This window comes from Balaenoptera musculus, chromosome 3 (genome assembly GCF_009873245.2).
Source record: "Balaenoptera musculus isolate JJ_BM4_2016_0621 chromosome 3, mBalMus1.pri.v3, whole genome shotgun sequence".
In the NCBI taxonomy this organism is placed as follows: Eukaryota; Metazoa; Chordata; class Mammalia; order Artiodactyla; family Balaenopteridae; genus Balaenoptera; species Balaenoptera musculus.
In genome coordinates this window covers 29995353-30013769 of record NC_045787.1, presented here as the reverse complement: position 1 = coordinate 30013769, position 18417 = coordinate 29995353, and positions in this window count along the sequence as shown.

Genomic DNA, 18417 nt, shown 5'->3' with positions numbered 1-18417 from the left:
TGCCATCAAATAGGGTTTTTAAAAAATTAAGTAATAATTGTATATGAGCACTTTATGTCAATTCTCCAACATATGAAATTCAAATCCATTTCTATTGACTCCCAACACTTAGGCTCATGGCAAAGGCCTTATGACGATATGATGGATATGGGTGAGTTACTCATAAATGATGTCAGGAGGAAGAGAGGGAGGAGAAGGTACTGCATTGAGAACCGGCTAGTCTATGCTGCGGTAGCAATACTACCAAAATTTCAAAGTCAAGAAAAAGGCATCTTTCTCACTCCACTACATCCTCATCATCTGCAGCCAGGCACATGGGAGAGGAAAGGTCTGCACAACCTCACGCCAGCAATTACACACTTGCACTGGTGGTGACACACATCACCTCCACTCACATCTTACGGCCCAGAGCTAGTCAGGTGACCCAACCACAGTCACCCAGCTACAAGGGGGCCAGGAAGTGAAAACGTAACCCTGCGCCCAGAAGTCACAAAGCCAGAAAGATTTGGGGAGCGGCACTAATGACCACCAGGATGGTAGGAAGGAAGGGAGAAGAAGCCAGCAACTGCCTGCTGCTGAGAAAGGCACACTGAGAACTCTTACCTACTGTCACCGACTGAACCCTAGTCCTGACTCAACAGCATCTACCACTGCCTGGAACATCCTGCAAAGCTGGTAATTTTAAAAAAAGATTTTTGTTTTAATTACACAGTTTTTTAAAGTTTTCATTTGCCATGAAATAGACATTCTTGTATATTAATTTTAGTAGCAAAGTTATGTTGGGTCTTTGTGGAATATTGTTTGTTGTGTGTGGAAAGAACATTTTAAGAGGTTCATTTCCCTTTGACCCTGTAATTCCACATCTAGAACTTAGTCCTTAGGAATAAGTAGAAAGGCAGATAAAGATTACGTAAAAAAGATATTTTCTATAGCATTATCACTAATGCTCCAAACTGAAAGTAATAGAAATGTCCAATGAAAGGGGATTGGTCCAATAAATTCTGCAATATCCATATGCTGTAATATTGTGTAGCTACTAGATGAAATGGCTCAGCAGGCTGGTGTGTTAATACAATGGACTATTGACATTAAGAATCACAATTATGAGGGTTATCTAGAAATACAGAAATAACTACATGAAGTAATAACAGGACAAAAGAGAACTCAATAATATACATATTAAAATTATCTATGAAATAAAGCAGGTCTGTTATCAAATCCAGGTTTAGGGTATACACATGACATTTCAGGGGTTTGAGTTTTTCTGGTGATTGCAAATTTGTGTTCAGATGTTTTGTTCAACTCTTGTTCAGTTGATGAAAGGAGGAAAAACAAGGAGGAAGAGGAGAAAAGGGAGAGAGAGGAGAAAGAACGGGAGACAGCAGAGATAGAAAGGACAAATAGAAAGGGGAGCAGAGGGAGAGGAAGATGATTGCAGTGACTGTCAGAGCATCCTGTGCTCGCCACCCCCCCGCAAAACCCTGAGCAGGCGTCTCCTCTACCAGCTACACACGTGCAATGTGATTTAGTCCACCAGAAAGTGTGAATTTTTGCTGTTCATTAAATACACAGAAGGTATAGAAAAGATCTTCAATACCTCCACATCACATTCACAGATACACCTGCTACTTAGGAGAAGGAGCTCTAGCATCTAAGTAGCGTGGCCACTTGGAAGGTTCACCAACTACCCAGTGACCTGGCTGAGTGTTTCTGGGGTATGTGGTGCTTGGTCTGGCCAATCTCCAGTTGGCGGTGTCAATGAGCGAGGCTGAGTGTCAAGTCTGGGTCTGGGCTTAGTCAGACTTTTTGAGCTCCATCCTTGAGAGTGAAACAGAGGACTCAGATGTTAGTATTAGAAGAAGTCTTCAAACAAGCCAGAAACTTTTCTCAACTCAGTAGGCTACCAGCAATGAGATACCATCACACACCCCCTAGAATGGCTACAATTAAAGACTGACAATATCAAATGTTGACGAGGATGCAGGTCAACTGGAAGTTTCATTCATTGCTAGTGAGAGTGTAAAATGGTGCAATCACTTTGGAAAGCTGTTTGGTTGCTTTTAATATAATTCTACTCCTAGGTACACACTTAAAAGAAATAAATGAGATGCCCACAAAGAGACTTGTAGAAGAACGTGCATGGTGACATTAGTCATAATAGTTCAGATGTGTCCCATCTGTCTCCTTTCTCTGGGATGACTGGCTGCCCGGGACATGGTTTTCTCATGGTAGAGTCCAGGGGCATAAGAAAGCAGAAGAAGTTTTCCACGCCTCTTGAAGTCCCATTCAGGACTGACCTACAGTCACTTCTGTCCTCTTTCTGTTGGCAAAGCATTTACTGAGCATTTACTACAGGTTTGACTCTTCTCAGGCATTGTAACATTTACAACAATGCAATGAGGTGGATACAATTATTATCCTCTTTTATATTGATCGATGAAGAAAGTGAGACTAAGGGAAGTTAAACAATTTTTCCAGGGTCATGGAGCTGGTAAATATCAAGGATTTGAGTGCAGAGAGTCACCCTCCAAGGTCCCTCATAGTGAACCAGGAGTTAGAAGACCCCAGGTCTGGCATGTCCTCTACTGGCACAGCCATCACAGAAGCCTGGGGAGTGAGTTGGGGCATAAATTTTTAAATGGCTTGAAAAAAGTCATTTAACCTATCTGGCTTTCAATTTCTTCTTGTGTAAAATGAGAGCCACATTGGATCTCTAAGCTCATTCCAGGTATAAATTTAATACTAAGGTTCTGTGAACTCAGTAGAACTCTTACCATTAATCTGACAACAGCTGTAAATGGATAGTTTTCTAATCACTAAAAACGAGCCCACAAACTACCCCTGATTTCAGTACAAGTAACTATTCTCGAAGGTTACAATGAGATGGTAAAGTCTCTTTATGTAAAATAGATACCAATTAATTCCCACTTTTTCATATTGAATTTTACTTTTTGGTGGATCCTAAAAGCACTAGGAAAAAGTAATTCCATGTAAAATTAGATAAATTCCCCGGTTAACGCAGGATTTTGCTTCAGTTTTTAACTGCAAATTGCAGTTCCCATGGAAGCAGTGCTAGGCTGCTGGTGCATGTGTCTTACCCTCTTCAATCTGCACCTTCTCCACGGTCGGGGGGAAACATAGAGCACAGCCGATACCTGGGAGAGCTGCCTCTAGGTGTTCACACATGCAAATCCCATTCCAGCGAGAGCAAGAGGAAGGGCTGAAATTGTCTCATGTCTTTGTTACTTAAAATAACCTATTAATGTTCTCTGAGGATTTTTTTAAAACATAATCCTCTGGTCTCCCAGAGGAGTTAGAAGACTAACTCCTTATAGACTTAGAAAACAGCTGATTTCTACTTGTTGGCAACCCTGTGATCACTTGTTACTATATTGTTCTGTAAAGATGGATGGATGGATGGGTAGATGGTCAGACTGAACAGATGGACATGTCAACACACACGCTGTACCTCTGTCAGGAATGCTTTTTCCATCCCACTCTACCTTTCACCTAATTAACTCCTATTTACATGTCAGTTCTCAGACGAAGCATTGCTTCCTCAAAGAAGCCCTCCCTCCATCTGTAGATGCCTATGAGGACAGCTTGTACGGCACCTGGAGGATTCATCTGAGCATTCTTAAGGAATGAGCTCATCAGCTACTCCCCAACCTGATGCCAGCCACACCACTTGTAATAGGGAAGAAAGTAATGCAGTACAAACCATGAGTTGCCCCCTCATCTTCCTTGCTAGCAGGACCCTGACCATTCATTCAGGCAGCATTGTACTCAATCCCCAAAGCTGATTTCATGGTTGGTCTACAACCTGAGTATATCAGTCCTCTTCCCCTTTGCTAGAGGTTGGGCTAGTTTGGACATATGAGCCAGTTCTGACCAATGAGATGTGAAAGGAAGGCTGCTGGTAGAGTCCTAGCAAAGATTTTCCTCCTTGATAAAAGGAGAAATGGCTGGTCCTTTCTCTCCATTCCCTTCGTCCTTCTTGTTTGGCACACTGTCCTGTGAGAACATGACTTTTGGAGTTAGGACATCCGTCTTGCACTATGAAAGGAGGTATTGCTGACACATAGATACTAGCAGAATGTAGAACACAAACATTACGTCTCGAATGACATCATGGAACCACTGCACCAATCCCAGGGCCTTGCACGTCCAGGTAAGTGCATGTTAAATGTCTTTATGGCTTAAGCCACTGTTAATCCAGCTCTCAGCTACTTGTAACCAAACGCATTCCTGATATAAATCACAACATAGTATGTTAGATTAGCATGGCACGTCACATTCTTCAAAATACTTTCATATCCATTACCTCTTTCAATCCTGCCAACAATCCTGGAAAGAAGTAGCGCAACTATTATCCCTCATTTTACAAATATAGAAACTAAGATTTTAAAAGAATTAGTCTTGTGTGAAAAAACAAAGAGAACCAAAATTAAAATGGATTCAAGACTCTTCACTTTAGTCCAAAGGTTGGCAATCCATGGTCCAAATGTACAACCAGCATGCCAAGAACATTTTTTGCATTTTTAAATGGTTGGAAAAAACCCCAAAAGAACAGTAATATTTTGTGACACATGAAAACTATGTGAAATTCACATTTTAATGTCCATAAGTTAAGTTTTATTGTAATACAGTCATGCTCATTCATTTACCTATTGTCTACACTACTGTCTTTAATGCTTCAATTGCAGAGTTGAGTCACTGTGACAGACCCTATGGCCCAAAAAGCCTAAAATGTTTACTACCTGGCCCTTTACAGAAAAAGTTTGCTCTCCCCTGTGTTAGTCCTATCACGCCCACTCAAAAGAAAAACAAAAGAAACAAAAAAAAACCCTCATGTTCCAATAAAAACCACGTTGAGCATTTAGGACACCATATTTTATATCCCAGCACAGTGATCTGAGGTTTGGTTTACTTTGGTTTGCTGTTTGTCATTTTTTTCTTCATCTGAATATAACCTACTGACAGCTTCATAATCCCCAGACTACCCAGATAGGAGCAGGGAAACATCTTGACTAACTGCTAATTAATCAGTCTGGCTTAAATTCTCCCTTCTGTAAACACCAGAACACATCTGTTTAAAACAATGTTTTGATGAAACAGTCCCTCAATCATAAAGAAAAAACTAACATCCCAGTCATGCCAGGCTGCAGGAGTTTTTCTTCTGAGAGTGGCCATCACAGAAGTGTCAATGAATCATGCTAAATTTGGTGCTAAACATACAAAGACTTCCTCTATAGAGAGATTATGGGCAACCATATTATGTAAACCAAGGTTACGCAAATATAAAAAGCAGATATAAAACAAACACATCATTTTATTTCTTACGAGTTTTCTTGTTTTGATCTTTGTATCATAATATTTAATGAACAATATATTTCTAAGTGAGAAAATATATATACAAACATTTAATACAATACCTAGTACATATTTTGTGCTCAAAAACTAGTTGAACCTGAAATTCCATGAATCATGAGTTGGAAAATTTTTAAACCACTTAATTGTTAAAATGGATTTTTTTTAAAAATATGCATCTTTAGCATATAAATGCGAGGAGTTGGCAGTCTGCTAAAATCCATCTGAAAATAAATTTTTTCTCATTTTTGTGGCTTTGGTTTAAACCGCTTCATAGAACCCCAAAAACATGCCTTAAAAGATACAATGCCAACTTTATTCCAGCCAACATGGGTATGACAACGTGGTTTTGCCATGTTCATAAATCTCTGCATTGTTACAAAGCAGAGGCAAGGTGCTGGCCTATAAAGATTCCTTTAAGAGTTCTAAATTAAAATTATACTCACCCCACTATCATCATCAAATAAAGGCATGGGTGCTCCATGATAAAAGGTTCTTTTTAGGACTTCAGAGCTCCTGGCTCCCTGTCACCCAAAGAACTCAATGTTTTAAGTTTATCTGCTCCTTCTGCTGTCTGGTTCCATGGTAATTACCAGGCTCCAAGAGCTGGGCTGACATCTCATGTGATAGAAGTAGACAAGCAAAGAAGTAAACACAAACAGCTGTGTTAATTCCAGCACTGTTCAAACCTTAAACAAGCTGAGGGAAAGTTGCTGAATCAAAATGGAGCAAACTAGGGGGTAATAGCTCTTCCAAAATTCTAACAAAGAACCTAAAGGCTACATCCAATAGGCCCAACCGTCCAAAACTAAAGGTGGTATCTCCAGGTGACTGTCCCCTACAGTCACCTGGAGACACCACTTAAGTCCAGGAACATTGTTGTTCCTGTTCAACCCTGTGAGTTCCTCTTTTGGAATCAGTTTGCAAGCTGTATCAGTTATCTATTGCCATAACAATGCTGTGTAACAACCACAAAATCCCAGTAGCATACAACAGGAAGTACTTATGGCCCATCTCTCTGGAGGGGTCAGAAAGGCAGCTCTGTTGATCCTTACTAGGCTCACTTACATGGGTGGGGGCAGTAGCGGTAGGAGTCAGCTGGCTCTCAGCTGACCTTAGCTGTCACCTGTCTCCCATCCTACGTTAGGCTAGCCCAAGCATGTTCTCACAGTAATGGCAGAAGTTTGAGAGAGTAAGTGGAAACATATTAGCCTCTTGGGTCCTACGCTCAAAAGTGGCACACCTTCACTACCACTGCATTTTACTGGCCAAAACAAGTCACAGTGCCGGTTCAGATTCAAGGGATGGGGAAATGGACACCACCTTTATAGTAAAAGAGCGTCTGCAAAGTCACATGACAAACAGCATGGCTACAGAGAGCCCATCGCTGCAATTAACCACCAGGCCGTACCAGAAGAGCAGTCTCTAAATTACCTTCTCTTGGTTTTAGCCCACCTCTATCACTAGAATTTATTTCAGATGGTTTGGTCTTTGCCCCAGATTAAACCCATCTTCAACATCCAGTTAATTGCCACCACTGAATATGGTGATGCTATCTCATGCCTTTTTAGGTCCCTTGACAACTGCCAACACAAGGCCTTATGAAGAGAGATGCCTAAACGATTTATGTTGGATGAATGAACAAACACATTCATATGTCATAAAAGTGTTTTGAGCAATAGCTTCTTATCAGAATATACAGATAGTCTCCTCAGATGACCACTTTGAAATGGATGCCACATCCTAATATGTCAGTGCTCCTGTGTTTGTATAAAAAAGTGATCCATTTCATTTAGGTAATATTGCTACTACTCAACAATGTAAAGCAGATGCTTCATTACATTTACCTTACTTTTACCTTTTGTTTTTTACTCGGATGTCTAAAATGCACTTTCCAACCTTTCATCCATTATTTTCTGAAGAGTGAAGTCATTCTACAAATACATGCTTCCCTAAATTCATGTTGGGTATATTATGCACTGATCCTGCACTGGATAGAGAATGACTCTGGAAAGGATAACAATGACCTAACTTATGGGGTTGTTCTGCAAAAGTTACATGATGGATCCTTCAAAGAATGGTTTTCAAATGTGCTTTTTGTAATATTAATTCTTTACATTTCTCAAGCTGACTTTCTCTCAAAGAATGCCAAGCACTTCACATATGGTCGGCCAGATCAGAGTGTAAATTATGCCCCAGGAGTAAGCGAATTGCTTGGAGGGAGGTGTTAACACTTTCGGGTCACTAGGGTTCCACTTAGAGCACTGCAGGAGGGCAGTCATTTACCAAACAGCACCCCGGTGGCCGGAAAGTATACATGTAATATAAATTATTCCCAGGGAGTCATTAATGAACTCAGAAAATCTGGTTTATCATCTCATCTACTCACACAGTATCCCGGTGACGGAGACAACAAGCAAGAAGAGAAAAATAGGTGAGCGATGCTGGAAGTTTCCTAAGCTCCCACAGCCTGTCAGGGACGGAGCTCCAACTCGATTTGCCTGATCCTTGGCTTGACTTCCTCGTAACTAGGCCCCAGGATTTGGGGCTCTCAACTTGAAACTTCTGCTAATTGGGAGGAGGTGAGGCAAGCGAGGTGCCTAGGATGCAAAATTAGCCGCCTCCCTGTCTTGGCCCTGCTGCTAATTCAACGAAGGATATTTGCTTTGCGTAGTGGCTTAAAACACCTAAGAAACCACAAAATTCGCACTGACTTACTACTTGCTTCTACTAAATCCGTAAATATTGATGAGGATTCGTTAGTTGATTAATTTGTTTTCCCACACTGAGGAAAAGTGGAGAAGGCAATGGGGGCGGGGATAGGATGGCAGAGAAGAGAAGGCTGTCTTCTTGTTTTGTTGCCAAAGTTGGAAATGGTCAAATAGTTGGTCTATTTTAGGCAAAAGGAGAAGGCTCTAGACTGAAGTCTGTGTTATGCAATTAATACACGGCAAAGTGGTCCCTTGGAATGTTTTGGCTTGAAGGTCCAAACGCTGAGTCCTTGCCCCAGCGTCAACCATCCATTTTGGCAGTATCTCTAGCTATTGCCTGTGATTTCACATCTTTAGGAAGCCTCCAGAAGCTCTGCAACAAGCACTAGGTGGTCTACAAAAGGATTAGGATGCAGGGGTCTTGATTCCCCACTCAAATCTCTCTTTCTCAACACATCTCTGTGCCTTTGTGATGAGACCCTGTGTATCTGCTAAGAGCCAATCATGGAAATATAAAGGCCTTTTAGGGAGGGGGAAAAAAACCTACTTAGCACTGTGCTCTGCCTGGGAACTCTGCTATGCTCTAAAAGGCGGCAATTGACTTCTTTTCAAAGTTGAAAAGAAGTCAATTGCCGCCTTTTAGAGCATAGCTCCCCATTCAGCCAGACATCAACCTCTGCCACCAGTAAAGAGTCCAATTGATTTCCCTGTATTTGGACTCATTTCTTGCCTCAACAAAAAATACTAAATCCCAATTAGAAAGAAAAATGATACAACACATCCCCCATGTACTCCCCATTACTGCCACTGGAGCACGCACGCACGCACACGCGCGCACACACACACACTAGTGAAGTCATTTGATCCCATGTTTTCTCGATAGTAAGGGTGTGTCACTCACTCAAAGAGTGACCTGGGATAAGTCACTTAACCCTCCCTGACTCAGTTTTCTCTCCTGGCAAAATGAGGAGATTAGACTAGAAACCTCAGAGGCTTTCCAGCTCTGGAATTCCATAATTCTAGAGGAGATACATCTCCTCAGAGTTACAACTTCAACCTAACTGGAGTGAGCAAACTATAGCCCTCGGGCCAAATCCTGCCCACCACCTGCTTTCATATGGTCCCAGAGCTAAGGGTAGTTTTCACATTTTAAATGGCTGCAGAAAAAAACCCAAAAGAATAGTATTTCATGACGTGAAAATTACGTAAAATTCAAATCTCAGTGTCCATAAATAAAGCTGTATGGGAACACAGCTGTGCCCGTTCACTTATATATTATATATGGCTGCTTCTGCAATACAAGGGTAGAGTTGAGTGGCTGCAAGAGAAACTGTGTAGCCTGCAAAGCCTAAAATATTTACTATATCTACAGAAAACGCTTGCCCTTTACAGAAAAAGTTTGCCAACCCTAGATCTGAGCCACTAGACCATGTGCCGAGTAACAAAAGTCTGCTGTAACCCTCTTACCTGAGTAAAGTTTTATTACCCGAAGAGTCCCATAAAGTAATCCTAAGAACCAAAAACAAAGTTATGGATAATTAGACAATCTGATCCCTATAAAAGAAACTGCTGGAAATCATTGATAAATCTACCATGTCAATGTCAGAATTGATTTCTTATGAGAAACAATTTACTCCAAAGAATTTAGCTACTTTACAATTTACTCTTTACAAAGAGGCCAATAGTCCATTCTTCCCTTGTTCTTTTTTTTCTTTTCTCTTTTTTTAAGTGGTCTGAAGGATAGCATGTTTATCTTTCCCTTATGAGTAATCGTATCATTGGTGAAAATGACTGTGAAAGAGTGAGCAAGCATGAAACAAATCCCTGCCCAATAAAGTGGTGACTTTGAAAAGGAAATTGCCCTGCTCAAGTGATGGATTCGGTTTCAGCCGTCATGACCCATGTCATGAGGGAGTCCAGGGACCCGGGTCCTGGCCCTTCTAGGCAAAGCAGCTGCAAAGCTCCACTGGGAGCTCCGGGAAGATGCTCTGTGAATGGCCAAAGGCTGACCCGCAGCACTCAGCACTGAGTCCCCAGAGATGCCCCCACCTAGCCTGGAATGCCCCCCTCAGCTCCCCCGCCTCTCTGCTTACCTACCCCAATCAAGGCCCAGTTTGAGTTCCAAATATGGTCATACTCGAGGCCCACAGCCTCAGGATACCCTGTATTTTTTTTTTTTTTATCATTTTATGTTTGTGTTTTCTCTTCCCCTGGACTGTAAGATCCTGGGGCACAGAGAGCACCCATCATTCTGACATCTTTCAGTTAAAGATCCACAATAAGTTCTGATGAAGAGGATGACAGTGAAATGGGAAATTAGTAAGGTTATGAAACTTTTTTCTCAAAGAGGAGATGAGATGCTTGAACAATACTTGTTTCTCTCCTTCTGATTCTCTGGCAGTGTTTTCCAGACGAGAGGCCGAGACCTAGGGACCCTGTGAGAATTCTTAGCAGTGTGTTGTTGTTACTTTATCAGGGGACAATCCATCTATTCAGAGCGAAAGTGGTTCTCTTCTGGACTTTGTTGAGGAACAGCTTCAAATCAAACATATCTTTGTTTCCTTGAAAAAGGAGAAGATGGAGCCACAGAGCTATTGGGGGGGGTCCCTACTTCCAGCATTTGGGGGCTTTGAGATGGTGACATCAGGCCATCCCCTTGTCCCCAAGACACCAAATGCTTGCTTCCTGGCACTCACTTTGGAAGCAGCTTTGTTTTTCATTGTCTGTGAAGGTCTGAGGAGATTTTGTCAACATCAATTATAGTACTTTTAAATGTTGGGCTTTGCGGTCAGGGATCTTGAAAATTTTTAGACTTTTTCCCCTCTTCTGCAGTCACCTAAATGTTGTAATCACGCAAATAAATGTTCTTTCAAAACTAGGAGTATTTTCTTTAACTCTAAATTAATTTTATACTTTCCTTTATATTACTATTTAAGATAATTAGTAGTATTTCAAAAGGATTTAATATTTTGGAAGAGTCTTAGTCCTAGAACCTATCAAAATAGGTGAGCCTCTTAGTTTTGCCCTCAAAAAGAATCATAATAATGATAATGATTATAATCACTGAAAAAAAAAAAAAAGCTAATTAATCCCTCAACCTTGGCTGCACTTGGGACAACTTAAAACAAAATACCAATTCCTGGGCTCCACTACCCAAGAAATTCTCATTTAACTGACCAGGAATAGGGCCTAGGCATGGGTATGTGCTTGCAATTCTCCAGGGTTTCACTAGCCATGTAAAGATCAGACCTGAGCACTTCATATATACCTCTATCACAGCATTTACCACTTTATACTTTGATTACTTGTGGGAGGGAGTCCCTCTCCTTAGAGATGGTAAGCGGACGGAGAGCCAGGAGTTGTATCTTATTCATCCTTCAGTCCTGTAGTAGACAGAGGTTTGTTAAACTCCAAGTGCCTGCCATTAACACGGCTCCTTCTGGGGGCCCAACTCCTGTGGAGGGAAGGCAAGAAGGAACTCTAGGAAGGTTCTTAAGCGAAGGTGGCCAGTCTCTGAACCACGTAACCCAACAACGTGAACGTGGGTGATTAGCCCGGGAATAAGCACCTGACCAAGGGCTGCTGAGCTGCAGGGTATCCAGTAACCCGTATGTCCTGACCCAAAAGCTCAGTCCATCTCAAGCACCTAGTTAGTGCCCAGCAGGGCCAATTAGATCCTTTCACTAAAGGAGTTTAAACGTGAGATCAACAGAGAGCTGAGCAGTTGGTAACAGGAGCAGAAGCCAAGAGACACCCAGAGAAAAACAGAGAGAGAGGAGCTGAATCACCTTGGCGGCTAAGCCTGTTAGAAGGGACCGCAGGTGCCTACGGCTCAAGGGGCAGCAAGATAACCCAGTCACAGAGCCGGACCCTGGATGACCTTCCAGTTCCTGAACTTCAATCCAGTTTTCGTGAGGCCTGGCCGGGTGGCCTTTCCGGAAGGCTTTTCGGAGACACGTGGCTGAGTGGTGGCGATTCCGGTCAGCCTTCCTTCCACAGGGAACTCCCATTACATAGGGTAAACTCAGTGGTATTTGTGCTTTGCAACCCCCCAAAAGCCCAGTCAAGCACAACTCCCAGGGTCTAGCACTTTGCCTGGCACATAATGAGCACTAAATCATCGCAGGTGCTTGGAAGCCATGACCATCCAGGGCGAAAAGCCTTCTGAAAATGAAGAAATCATTCATGGTAAGAACACTGACTACTGTCGCCTTCGAATTCCAAAAACAATGTTAAACTAGGATACAAATATTAAGCTCATGCCATTTCCAAGTCCATCTACATTTCTACTGTAATCTACCAAAGCAGGAAATGTCACATTCTGCAGAACTACAGTAGGCATCCTCATTTCAGCTAAGGTATGTTTGGAAGACTTTTCACTCCGCTTAATCTTAAATCACAGTAACCTTAGTAAGAACAATTTCCCTCCCACACTAGCTTCACTGACAAACCTCCAAAGTAGCTGATCTTTGACTTTTAAGAAGTTTAATAATATAGGATCTTCCCCCCACATTGCCACACACATTCCCCCTGTCTATCGTCTGTATCAGCTACTCGAGGGACATGTACTCCCCAACAACCGGATGAGTCATAAAATAAGAGGTACATGGATGTAAACTGAGCCTGTTTATGCTCTCCCTGGCCCCAACTAATAAAATAAAAGAGATCCCACTGAATCCAGGTCCAGTGGCTTCCGGAAAACAGGTTTCTGCTTAGCAAAGACATACCTTACTCAGTACATTATTTTAAAGGTAGAGCTAGTTTCATGCCCTGGGTGAATGAAACGGCTTTATGGGGAGAGTCATATGCAGGGTGTGTAAGGACTTGCCCTCCTCATGTCCTCTACGAAAGAAGGCTCTGGCGCTTCTGGTGGTAAGCAAACCAACAAAAGGAATTCCTAAAAGGTCTCACAAAGATCAGGAATAGGCGCTGGGCCCCTGCTCACTGGAAACGCAGCACCCAAGGGAGTGCTTGCTTAGGTTTCCCGTCTGCATTTTCGAAAATCTGGATGAAAGCAGGTTTTAGTCAAACCTCCCCCGACCTGTTCCTGATAAAGTGATCTTACGCCTCTGGAATTGGGATTCTGAATGTATGTGCCTACCCCACGTCTGGTATTATATTACAACCGCATGAAAATGGAGCCTAGGACTGAGGAGCGGGCCAGCCTCAGAAGCCTTCTTCATTGCCTGCCATGTAATACATGATATGCAAAGCCTCTGACTTCAGCCAGCAGATATTTGGAGACCGTGTTGGCCCTAGCATGGGGACTAAACTAATGTGTGTTTAGGTCAGAAAGCGAATCAGAAAAGCCACTGGAGGGCACGTCACGGAGCGAGAGCCCTATAAATTCTTCCCCACTCTCAGCGTGCCCTGGCAAACACTCGGCTTCCCTCCCTGGGCCGCTGCACATCTCTCCTTCGCAGTGCTAGGAGAACTCCGGCCAGCAACTGTTCTCCTCGCCACTGCCTTCTGCCCTGCAGAAAAGCCAGAGGGCTAGACACCCGAGGAGGAAGGAGAGGCTTCGACGGGCGCGAGGAAAGCCCAGGGTAGCCCTCTACCCGACAGAGCCCCGGCTCAGAGAGCGAGGCGCGAGGGCCAAGCCGGGCGCGGGCGCCGCGGTCAAGTTCGGATTGCTCCCTTCGGTTCGTAGGCGCAGAGCTCCGCACATTCCTCCGGATCTACCCGGCGAGGAGGAGGCGCGAGCCCGGCAGCGTCTCCACGCGCTGAGCGCTCTCTCCCTGCACCCCGGGGAGGGGCGCCTCGCGTCACCCACTCGCACCCCGAGCCCCCGCCTCGGGAGCTCGGGCGCCTCCTCACTGTTCTCCGTTCCCTCCCCGCCACCGCTGACTCTAGACCCCTCCCCTCACGGGGCCCCGCGCTTCCCCTCCCCCACCCCGGCCCCCCGGACCGGGCTCTCAAGGACCAGCCTGCGCTCCTGGCGCCCTCATGTCTTCACGGGACTCTCGGCGCCGGTTGACGTGGTGTCTCGTTCGGATTTCCAGGCCAGACCTCAGCTCCGGCGGCAGCATCAGCCCGGCGCGTCTCGTCCTCCCAGGCGCTGCGCCCCGAGAAGGCGCAGAGCGCGGCCGCCGCCGCTGAACCGGCCGCCGCGCCCCGCGCCCGTGCAGCCCGGGCTACAAGCGCGGCGCGCGCAGCCCTGTCACCCCCCACCCAAGGCAGCGGCGGCTGCTCGGACCTCGGCTTCTGGGGGTGCGGGGAGCCGGCGGGGGAGCTGTCTGCATCCCTCGCCCTTCTCGCGGCGGCGGCGGCGGCGGCGGCGGCGGGAGCCTTGGCCGCCGCCTCCTGCGCGCCCTTGCTGCCCCGAGCAGCCCCAGGATTGCGAACTCGTGCCCCTGACTTATCGGGTGGGGCTCCGCGCTCCTGCCCTCGGCCCGGATGGGTCTCCTGGCTGGGACTTGGGGCTCCTGGAGTTAATGTCCAACTGGAGGTCTGCGGAGACCGGATCCGAGGTAAGCGGGGGAGCGGGCCTGGGGGGAGTGGGCGGGGGGCGCCTGAGTCGCCAGCGGGTGCGTCGGGCTGTGCGGCGCTGGAGACAGAGGGGGCGCGGCTGGACCCCAGAGCAGGCGGTGAGACTAGAAAGAGGGGACACTAGAGGGAACCGAAGCGCCGGGAGGACAGAAGAGAGAGAGAGAAGTGGAACCGGGGAGAGGCTGGGTTTGCGGAGGGGCAGGTTGCCTTTCCTCGTGGGCAAAAATCTCTGGTGCCCCTGCTGCCTCTGGACCCGGGCATATCCGACAGGGGCAGTTTCCCTCCCCGACTCGGCGAGGTGCTCTTCCGTCAAGTCCCGGGAAGGTGCGGGACTGGACTCGCCTTTGAACCTACCACGACCAGAGTTGGGTTCTCTGTGGACGCGCAGCTGCATAGATACCATTACCGGGAGCGTAACTTGGTTTGGTCTGTTCCAAGGGAAAGTGTAGGCCCCGGGAGGGACTGCTGCAAAGGTGCTGAGAACCTAAAAATAGAGAGCTCACCTCCTCCGGCGCGGTCTTGCAAATCTACATTCCTAGCCCTGGTCGGAACCCGGTTGCTGGCACTTTCCTAATGCCCGAAATCCCACCTCACCATCCCCGTCAAGCTTAAGAGACGGGCTTCCTGAACAGTCCCGGACCAGGGCCTCCGCCTCGAGCAGACTCTTGAACCTTCTCAAGGTCTCCCCTAAGCCATCTCAGTGATGGGTTGAATGACTTTCGTCTGTACTCTACGCCACCTCCCCCAGTAACACCCCCGCCACCACCCTGGCACAGCCTCAGGGCTGATTTCGCTGTCGTTTGGTTTCCAGACCCACCGGGTGAAAACGAACCCTCTTTGGGGCGGGGAATGACTCTCGCCGGAACCCCCAGCCTCCTGACGCCTCCCTAGTTTCGGGGCTGGCACACGCGCCCGCAGAGCCGACGTGCGCGCCCCGGGGGAGCTGCCCAGCCCCGCGCTCATTGGTGGGGACAAACACAACTCTTCCGAGCCCTGCCGCGGATGTGTTAGAGCGCACTCCACTCTTCCACAGTATATTTGGGGGGGAGTATAAGTGGTTTACAATGTTGTGTGAGTTTCTGCTGTACAGTGAAGTGAATCAGCTATATGTATACATATATCCCCTCCCTCTTGGCCCTCCCTCCCCGCCCCCATCCCACCCATCTAGGCCATCTTGAATATACACTTAAGCATCCCAAGGAGGAGGTGCTGCTGCCAACCTGCCGCACGCACCTCCTCCCGCAAAGCCCGGAACAGGGAGCTGCGGGGCTTCCTCCCAGCCGCGACCACGTCTCGCCCTCACAGTTCCGCCACGTCTTCGCTTCGGCAGGGCTCAGGGACAGTGTCGCCTTTTCAACAAGTGTCAGGTGTTCGGGGAGCCCGCTGCGTCCCCAGCCCACTCTCGCAAGGGGTTCGGGTGCCCCTGGGTCTGGCACCCGGCCTCGGGCCCTTTAACAGACAGACCCCTTCCCAGGCTGTCTGCAGAAGGCGGCGCTCATTCTTTTTCCTGCTCCGGTCTTGGGCCCTCCGTCCGTCCAGGACACAAGACACAGTTAAGAAAAGCAATTCATCTTTTCAGCAACTTCTGTCCCTATCCCAAAAGAAAGCCCCCGAGTTACAGCACGCCGCCACCCACCCCCGCCTCCCTTTTCTCCTCCTGAGACCTGGATCTCGAAGGCAAAGCCCAAACACACCTCCCAGCCTGCCAGATACAAGAAGGCGCGGGGGCACTGGCGGCGGGATCGCTCACACGCGCTGAAGCTGTCACCGTGACGCGGGGGAGGGGGGGAGTTCAAAACGCAGGTTGCCGAGAAACCAGCTTAAGTGAGGTGGGTAGAGAAAAATTAGGGAGTGAGGATGAAGAGGGGTAGGAGCCTGAAAAGCAGGGATGTTCGTGAGGACATCCGGAAGTTCCGGGGGGGGTGGTAATTTGCATTTGAGGAAGGATTGTAGGGGGAGTGCTCGTTCCTCGGTTCTATGCTTAAAATGACAACGCAGCCCCAGCCGCGTGGGCGCTCCAGGACTGCGGCGGTTTCTGGCGCCCTCTGGTGCTGGGAACCCAGAAGCGCCCCGCGGCGAGCGGCGGCTTCTGCCGGCACTTGTGGCTCTTGGGACGTCCTTTCCGCCCTGGACTTGGGGACCACCAGGTGCCGGCGCCCGCGACGCTCCCCTTTTGCCCTCCCGGGCGCGTAAGTCCTGGGCGCAGAGGGGAACCAGCCTGCAGGGTACGAGGACGGGTGCGGGGGCACCTGGCGGAGCCGACTTCGGGAGGAGAGCTTGGTTACCGCACGTGGCAGCGCGTTCCGCAATTCGCGCTCGTAGCAAAGGCGGACGGTTGCGGCAGAAACACTTCGGACAGATGTGCTTTAAGAAAGCGATAAAGAGACCATTAGGGAACCCGTGGGGTGTGGGGGGGTGTGTGGGAAAAACCTCTGCGTGGACCGCTGTGAACGCGAGCCGCCGAATCCCCTCCTCTGGCTCCGCCAGGCAAATACCGGGAACTAAAGAGCCGCTCCGGCTGCAGCCTGCCCCGGCGGTGCGCAGAAGGAAGAATGCGCCCTCGCCGTCCGGGGGAGGTGGGAGAGCTCTTTTCGTGGCCTGCGCCGCACCCGGCGGAGGGCGGGAACCGGGGCCGGGAGCCTCCTTTGGCGAGGCGGGGAGTTTTCCGCTGAACTCTTTTGCCAGCTTCGCCACACTTCTAATTGAGGATCTCCACGTCCAATTTAAAAAGCCCTCCGTCGGCCAAGCAGGAAAAAAAGGAAAAACCCTCTTAATGCGGAAGGGAAATCTGGTGCCTCTGTCGCTTCCTGCTGGCGGCCACCGCGATTTGGGATAGCGCGTTAATCCCGCGCCTCCCCGCCCCTCAGGGCCGCCAGCCAGTTCGCACGCACCCGCGAGCGGGCCCTGGGCGAGGGGGCGGGAGGCCTCGCGTTCCCCCGTCCTCTCTGCTCGAGCGCCTCGCTGGGCTAGTTTTGCATGGCCTGGGTGAGGTGTTGCCTGGGCCCCCGCGCCCCAACCCAGAGCCTTTGCTTTTCCCCGGGTTTGTAAATCAGCCAGCGGGGCATGGGGCGCCCGGAGCTGCAGGTTTTCGGAGTTCCTAGTCCCTACAGACTCCCCGAGCCCAACAGCTGCATAGCGAACAAACAGACACCCGAGGGATGGAAAATGCATTCGTCTCCGCAGCGGTGGGAGGTGGCGGTCGAATGAAACGCTTCCCCGGGTGGCCTGCACCGGAAGCCGGGCGGGAGTTCTGGGTGGAGATGGGGGGGCGGTTGCTGGAAGGGAGGCGGGCGCTCCTAGCCGCTAATGGAGAGGAAAGGGGCCGAGGTTTTTGTTTTTACCTGGAAACTCTTACTCTCTCCCACGGAAAAAGTTCAAGGAGATTTTCCTAAGAATCCCTTTTATTTGGAGGAAAGAGGATAATCAACTGCATGAGTCTCGTAGCCCTTGGAAACTGAACACTGGCATTGGGAAGGCACTGGGTAACACCGCACCCCAAGGCGCCCGGGTCTCCCGCCACCTCCTAATTGTGTGGGGCTTGGCCCCGAGTTGAGGGGGCCTTTTTCCTCACCAGCCCCCTGCTGCGTGACCTTCCTTTCTAGGGGTGTGCGGAGTGACAGACCAAACGGAGGCCCCTGACTCAGAGGACCTGAGCCCCACCGCGCGCCCTTTCCTGGTCTAGACCTCCTGGTGCCCGTGCTCTTCTGTAGGGTCCCGGACCGGGTACAGTTGTCCAGGAGTGACCGTGACCGGGCGTGGGGAGCTCGCAACTCCTCTGCGAGGGGAAGGGATTTAAGGCCAGAATCTCGCAAAACTGCAAAAATAAGGAGGGCGTTCGGGGACACCA